This window comes from Balearica regulorum, chromosome 29 (genome assembly GCF_011004875.1).
Source record: "Balearica regulorum gibbericeps isolate bBalReg1 chromosome 29, bBalReg1.pri, whole genome shotgun sequence".
NCBI lineage: Eukaryota > Metazoa > Chordata > Aves > Gruiformes > Gruidae > Balearica > Balearica regulorum.
The window spans coordinates 2,102,615-2,109,012 of NC_046212.1; the positions used below are offsets into that span (position 1 = coordinate 2,102,615).

The 6,398-nt window shown below is 46.7% G+C and overlaps 1 protein-coding gene across 1 annotated transcript in view; it reads right to left on the bottom strand.

The window, feature by feature from the left end:
- The window catches only part of LARP4 (La ribonucleoprotein 4), a 31,141-nt gene extending 24,868 nt beyond the window's left edge, over positions 1-6,273 (bottom strand). Inside the window, exons 1-2 of the mRNA XM_075737759.1 lie at positions 6,169-6,273; positions 1,716-1,928 (exon numbers count right to left, since the gene is read on the bottom strand). The gene's annotated coding sequence lies outside the window, so the exon portion shown is untranslated. The remainder of the gene's footprint in view (positions 1-1,715; positions 1,929-6,168) is intronic.
- Between the last annotated feature and the right edge of the window lie 125 nt (positions 6,274-6,398).

Below are 6,398 nucleotides of genomic sequence, written 5' to 3' on the forward strand. Positions count from 1 at the left end.
ATGATGACCCTAGCAAGGAGACGATGTTTTGAAGTCTGAATGTGTTATTGTGCAGCAGAAGGGGCCTAAAGGAAGAATGCTGGATGTTGGCAACATCAGCTGCACCATCACATGATCCCATGATGCCTGTAACCACAGCAAAGTTTCATCCAGAGCCAGTGAGACTCTTGGCTCTGTTTCTAGGTCTGAGCTCAGCAGAGATTGTGCAGTTGCATTTTCACAAACTTCCATTGATGCTGAAGTAAACGATTTGCTTTCCAGGCAAAATTAAGTCCCACCAGCGTGGGATAGGTGCCTTGGGCAGCCTCTGAGCTGATGAGCAGCAATCGCTGGGTCTTACTCCAACACACTTCAGCGCAAGGCAAACAGCACAGAGCTCCAAGAGGCAGCCAGGCAACAGCACTGAACAATCAATTTCCCATGTCAGACTCTGGCTACGCCCAAAGATTTGGCAGTGCTGGAGCATATGTACTGTGGCAGTAACACTAAATAAAACAGCTCTTCTCATTTGCTTACCCTCCTTCCCTGCTACCGGGCCACTCTCTTGAAACAGCCACAGTTAAAAGGATTTACCTTTTTATTTAAAGTGCCCACATAAAAGCAATCCACATGGGGAACAGCAAGAGAAGAATAAGCTGTCCTGTGAATTCACAGCCCGTTGCCCAGCGCTGCCTGGAAGGAGCACGGCCTTGCTGTGTGGCAGAGGGTTGCTAACAGCTGAAGGAAATTCTTCTGCAGGTCCAGGGGGTCTTCTGGCACCCAAGAGTTTCCCTTCTTGGTGCAGCAAGGTTACTTGTAGGCCAGCCAGGAAACCCACCCGGATATCAAGTTCTGAGGAGCTATCTCCAATGATGTGGTGCAAGATAGCTGATGTATCCCTCTGCCTTCTGCTTATTGTTTCATCCAGGACTAAGGCTTCCTGGCAGAGAGGAGGAGCAAGTGAATCATGCAGAAGGAGAGAGCTGGAGCAGGAAATACAGCTGCCAGGCTGACTCAGCATGGCTTCCCGCTTGAACCTTGAACAGATGGGAGCTGTGAAGGATGTTAATGTTTAACTCCACCAAAAATCCCCTATCTAGCAAAAGGCATCTGAGACTCATCAGCTTCTGGCAGAAGATATTTTGCTTCACCAGGAGCTGTGCTGGTGACAGAACCTCAGTGATCAGGTCATCGATTGTGCCTTTCAAAAGGCAATTAAGTCCAAAGGGCCTCACTACATCTGATAAACTCCAGGAAAGAGATGGATAAAACCAATGGCAGTAATCAGTTCTACTCCCCGGCCCTGCACTTTGCTGAGAACACCAGCTCAGGAGGATAGATTGACACGCGAAGTAAGGAAAAGCTCATTAGTTCTTTGGGAAATATTACTATCGACGATCTCCACAGGAGCACTGCAGAGCCACCTGCAACTTGGCCTTTTTGCTCTCCTTTCTCCATCTCTCATTCTTCTTCCCAAGGGCATTTAAATCTTTACAGGACTGTCTCGATAAGAAAGAGCCTATAACGCCTAAAAGGCAGGGCTAGGACCCTAAACTTTAATTCCAGCTCTGGTGCTGGTTGCTCAATAGCCATTTCAGATTCTTCTTCCTCACTTCAGCTGTCATAAAGTAGGAAGGGTGCTTCCTGAACTTCTGTTAATGCAAGAGTCACCTAATGAGTGCTAATTAGGAAGATCCACAAACAAATCACTAGATTAGTGGTTATGAAATACTCACTTGTTAGAGGACTGCTTAGTGGAGCCTCTCGGATGGGAATCCAGGTTTCCATGCTCCAAAGGCTAGACTCAAACTGCTGATGCCAAGAACAGCCGTGAGCTGCCAGGAAAAGGCTCTACAAGAATTGTTCAGCAGTTCTGGCTTTGTCCCACGGAGAACATACATCCTGCAGGGAATCCATTCATCCCTTCTATTTGTTGCCTTTGCAATAACCTGAAATGTGTACAAAAGGGAAGAAATCCATAACTGTGTTCATCAGGTAGATCCACTATCTTTCTCAGTCCCTGAGAGGGCTGAATGAGAATGAATTCTGTAATTCAAGAAAAAGAAGAAACTGTGAGTATCCGAGAATGAAAGAGCTCACTCACAGTAAGCAACCGCATGGTTAAAGTTACCTGCAGACAAAAAGGGGCTTGCAGCACACTGGGGGAGAGATCAGGCTGATCTGCCAGTACCGCTAGGAAATGGTGCTGCTGTACTGGAGGGAGAGGTTGGGATTCTTTCATCATGAAGTAACAGCAGCTTTTGCTTTGTAAGCCTCCAATGTGTAGTGCTATAATAAACCATCTGCGCTGAGACCTGAATTGTACAATATAGTCATCAGTGAGCTGGAAAAAGAGGTAAGCAACGAAGTGACAGAGTTTACCGATGATACAAAATTATTCAGGACATCCAAACTAAGTGGAAAGAGCTAGAGAAGGATCTCCCGACACCAAGTATGCGGGCATTCAAACTGCTGGCAAAACAAAATGCTAACAAATACGAAGATGCAGGGACGAAGCAAGCCCAACTACAATTAGACAACCATGGGGTCTGAGTTAGCTATTCCCACTCAGGAAAGAGCTCAGGGAATAGTTAGGGGGTATTCAACTCTGCACTCACTGATGGTTAGAAAACAAGAAATATTTTTTTAAAAGGAACACAACATTGAAAAAACCTGCACTGAAAAACCTATGCTGATCTTGTAGGATACCACCTCACATTTTTATTGTACTTCACTTGCAGAGTTAAGGTTTGTTTTTCTTGGTCGAGGTGACACACATGCCATTGGAAGAAGCAATCCCGGAGTCCTGAACTGTCTGCCTCCCTGACAGCTTAGAAAGGGCTCCAGGACCTGACACTTGTACAGTAGCTTAAATTTTAGAGACACTAGGTCATAGCATCTCCCTTTCTGGACTAGCAGCTTTCCATAGGGCTTAAAGCTTCTGCTCTTCAGCTCTAAAGTCACCACATCTAATGCAGACACGTGACGCCTCCTTAGTAAAGTCATGCCAGGGTACTTTAATGATTTTTGTATTTTTCTATTGCCTTGGCTTTATTAAAAACAGAAAGGGAATGTAAGGACTGACAGAGTATGTTTGGAAATGGAAGTAAAATTCCAGTTTAATCAGTGATTAAACAAACCAGTGGTGCTGTTGGGAGGGGTCACATGAAGTTCACTGGTTGGGTGGAGATCTCAAAATCAAAAAAAAAAGCCATGTGGGTGTATGAGCATTGTCCGTACCACTGGGTATTTCTTCAGTGGCTGCCTTACCCTATCTGCTAGTGCCCGGCCTCTTCTGTCGGAAGTTTGGCAGCCCCAACAATCAGAGAATCACTCAGAGAATGCAGACTCCCTCAGGAAACACTGCTATGCCAAAAGTGAGACACTTAGATGAAATATCAAAAAGGGAGGACTGAGAAGACTGAAAATATTTCCTTGGATTCTTCTCTCTGGTATAAATCTACTAGCAGAGTTGCATTACATTGCTGTAAAAGTAACACGAGGAAAGATGCCGCCCCTTGAAAGAAACAAGCACCATAAACGCGTTAATAATTACACCTGAGATTATTTTCCCGGAACAGGTTGTTCGTATCTTACTGACTTGTCACCCTTTATACCTGCAATACACAACAACCTCTTACCAAACCACCAGAAAACACATTTTAAATCAGTGCTGAGCTCAGAGCTGTCAGCTGGAACTCAGGAAAGAGACTGCAGCATTGTCATTGACGGTTCTCTGAAGCCGCCAGTTCAGGGTGCAATGGCTGCCAAAAAAAGCCAGCTGAACGTTGGCCGCTTTCAGGAAGGATACTGATGTGAGGCCAAAGCCCTCAGTTTGCTTTTATAGAAATCCTTGGTGCACTTGCATCTAGAGTGCGGTTCTGGCCTCAACTGCTCAAGAAGGTGGTGATGGAGTTACAGAGGGTCCAGAGGAGGGGAGGGATGAGCTGCCTTAATAAGTAGCAACCCAGAAGGCTCGGACACTTCAATTTAGAGAGAAGGCGGCTGAGAGGGGTCTTATTGAAGTTTACCAAGTCATGAAGATGGTAGAACAAGTGAGTGTAGACCTGATATTCACGGCATCCTGCTACAGAAGAACAAGGAGGCACACTTTGAAACTACAAGCTTAGTTTAAAACAAAAGGAAGTATTTTTTTTACACAAGTCTGGAACCTGGTGTCGCAGAAGACTGTGGAGACACTATCAAGAAGTTTAAAAGGGATTACATAAATTCACAAGCAACGTGTCCATAAACGGCTGCTAAAAGGGCAAGGACGCACCCTTTAATGTCTCTACTATATACAGGATGCTGGAGAAGGAAATTAACAGCAGCAAGTACCCTGGCTCACGTGCTTGCCCAAACAGTATCTCCTGTTGCCACCTCTGGAGATGGGCTACTGGGCTAGAAGCATCATTGGTCTGACCCAAGAGGATGTTTTTAACATTCTAAATTAAATCTTGAAAACCTTACACACAACTAATTAAGGTAACGCGGTATCTTCTAACTGCTACTCACATCTGCCTCTCAGCTTATCCTTGCCACTGTGCGCAATGCTTCACGTTACAGCGTGGCCTCATTCAGACACTGACCCTACAGGCAGATGAAACCAGCACAGCCAGACGCTGCTGGGGAGAAGAAGCTGCACATGTGGCATAAGCACAGAGGCTGAGGCTTTAGACTCTCTCTGATGCACAGTTTGACTTTTTTTTCCTGAGTTGTTATTCATCATTGATTTTGATTAGCAATCTGTGAGCTGCTGTAACGTACGTAAGTCGAGATGCATCATTTTATCCTTGACACCTGGATAATTAAACTTCCCAAAGAACTACTCCATCATATGTACGTAACTCTTAAAACAATCACTTCTGTAAGTATGCATTCATAGAGAAAGATGGTATCTTCTCACTTCGAAAATCTTTGTTACATCCATTGAAATAATATTTTCTGTGTAAGCCTTAGTCAAAACAAATCACTACAGCATTTCTACAGGCGGGGCTGGACATGGGTAAAGCGGGAATGGCTTGCTAAAAGGGTCTAAACGTTGGCGTTCGGCATCATTTGAGATGCCCCCCCAGTGTTCCCATCACCAGAAGTAGGGGGAAAGCCAGCCCAGAGAGGTGCAAGCCCATAGCCATCCTGTGCTGTACCGGCCAGCCCTGTGGCGATGTCTCAGGCAGCCGAGGGTGGAATGGCAGCACATGCCTCTGCTTAGGCAACTGAACCAAACCTGAAATGTCCTGCTCACATAACCTACATATCATGCAATATCCTGTACAAGTCATGCATTTAATAACAGCACATAGAAGTTCATCTGAAATGCTCTAGTAACAGTGTCACATCTGCTCCACCTGGCCATACCTCCAACCCTCCAGTACACAGATTGCTATGCCGTTTGTTTAAGCTATGAAGCCTGTAATTTATGAAGTGTACGCATTTTCTGGGCCATTTTTACTGGAATGACTAAATTTCACATGTCAATGCTGAGATTACCCTAAAAGTAATACCAGCATATTAATTTTAACTAGTCACTTCCTGTCTTAATGGTCAAGGGGATCTGGTGGAGCTGCTCCACAAACGCAGAAGGCGGCTGGGAATTTGGGACAGCTCAAAGTAGATGCGCGCTGTGGGTATGATAAAGGCAGTGTTAAACTCAGCCTGATTAACTGCAGCAGCGAGGAGACTGAGCTATAGCACTGATTACATGCAATTATTTAAACTCAGGAATTCAGTACTTCACACACTATGAAGAATAACATGGAAAGAAAAAGAAACAAACACCTAAAGCTATTCCTGAAAGTACATTGTTCAGATAAACATCTTGAGGAGCCGCTGTGCTGGCTGGAGAGCGAGCACTCGTGTCATACTAACGAAGATACACAAACTTTCCAGTATCTCAGGAATGCAGGTTATCTAGTTTGGCTGCTGAAAACCCTTTTTCTTGTTTTCAAACAAACTCAGCTTGCAGGGGACCCCGATGCCTCACACGGCCCCTCCTTCCCCTCAGCACACAGCCCTTTCTTACAGCCTGGCACCTTTCAGACACCAGCGGATCACGGGGTGGTTCCTGGGAGAGGTGACAGGCCGTGGCTCCGAGGCCCTTCCTTCCACGGTCACCTCGCCAGACTCAGGAAGAGCCCGCGGGCCCCCAGAGCCCCAACCCACCCTTGCGGTGCTTGGGGCTGTACATACCAACCGCCAGGACACGCCTGCACGGAGAGCAGCCCAAAGGGGGGGTCGGGAGACACAGAGAGCCCCCGTTCCCTCACCACACGGAGCCCATCGAGCGGCCGCCCGCACCCGCCGCCCTCGGCTAAAAGGCGGGAAGCGCGCGGTGCGCGCGCAAGCACGCAGGGAAGACCCCCCCCCCCGTAGAGTCTGGCCGGGGTGGCCGATGCGCATGCGCCGGGGAAGACCCCCAG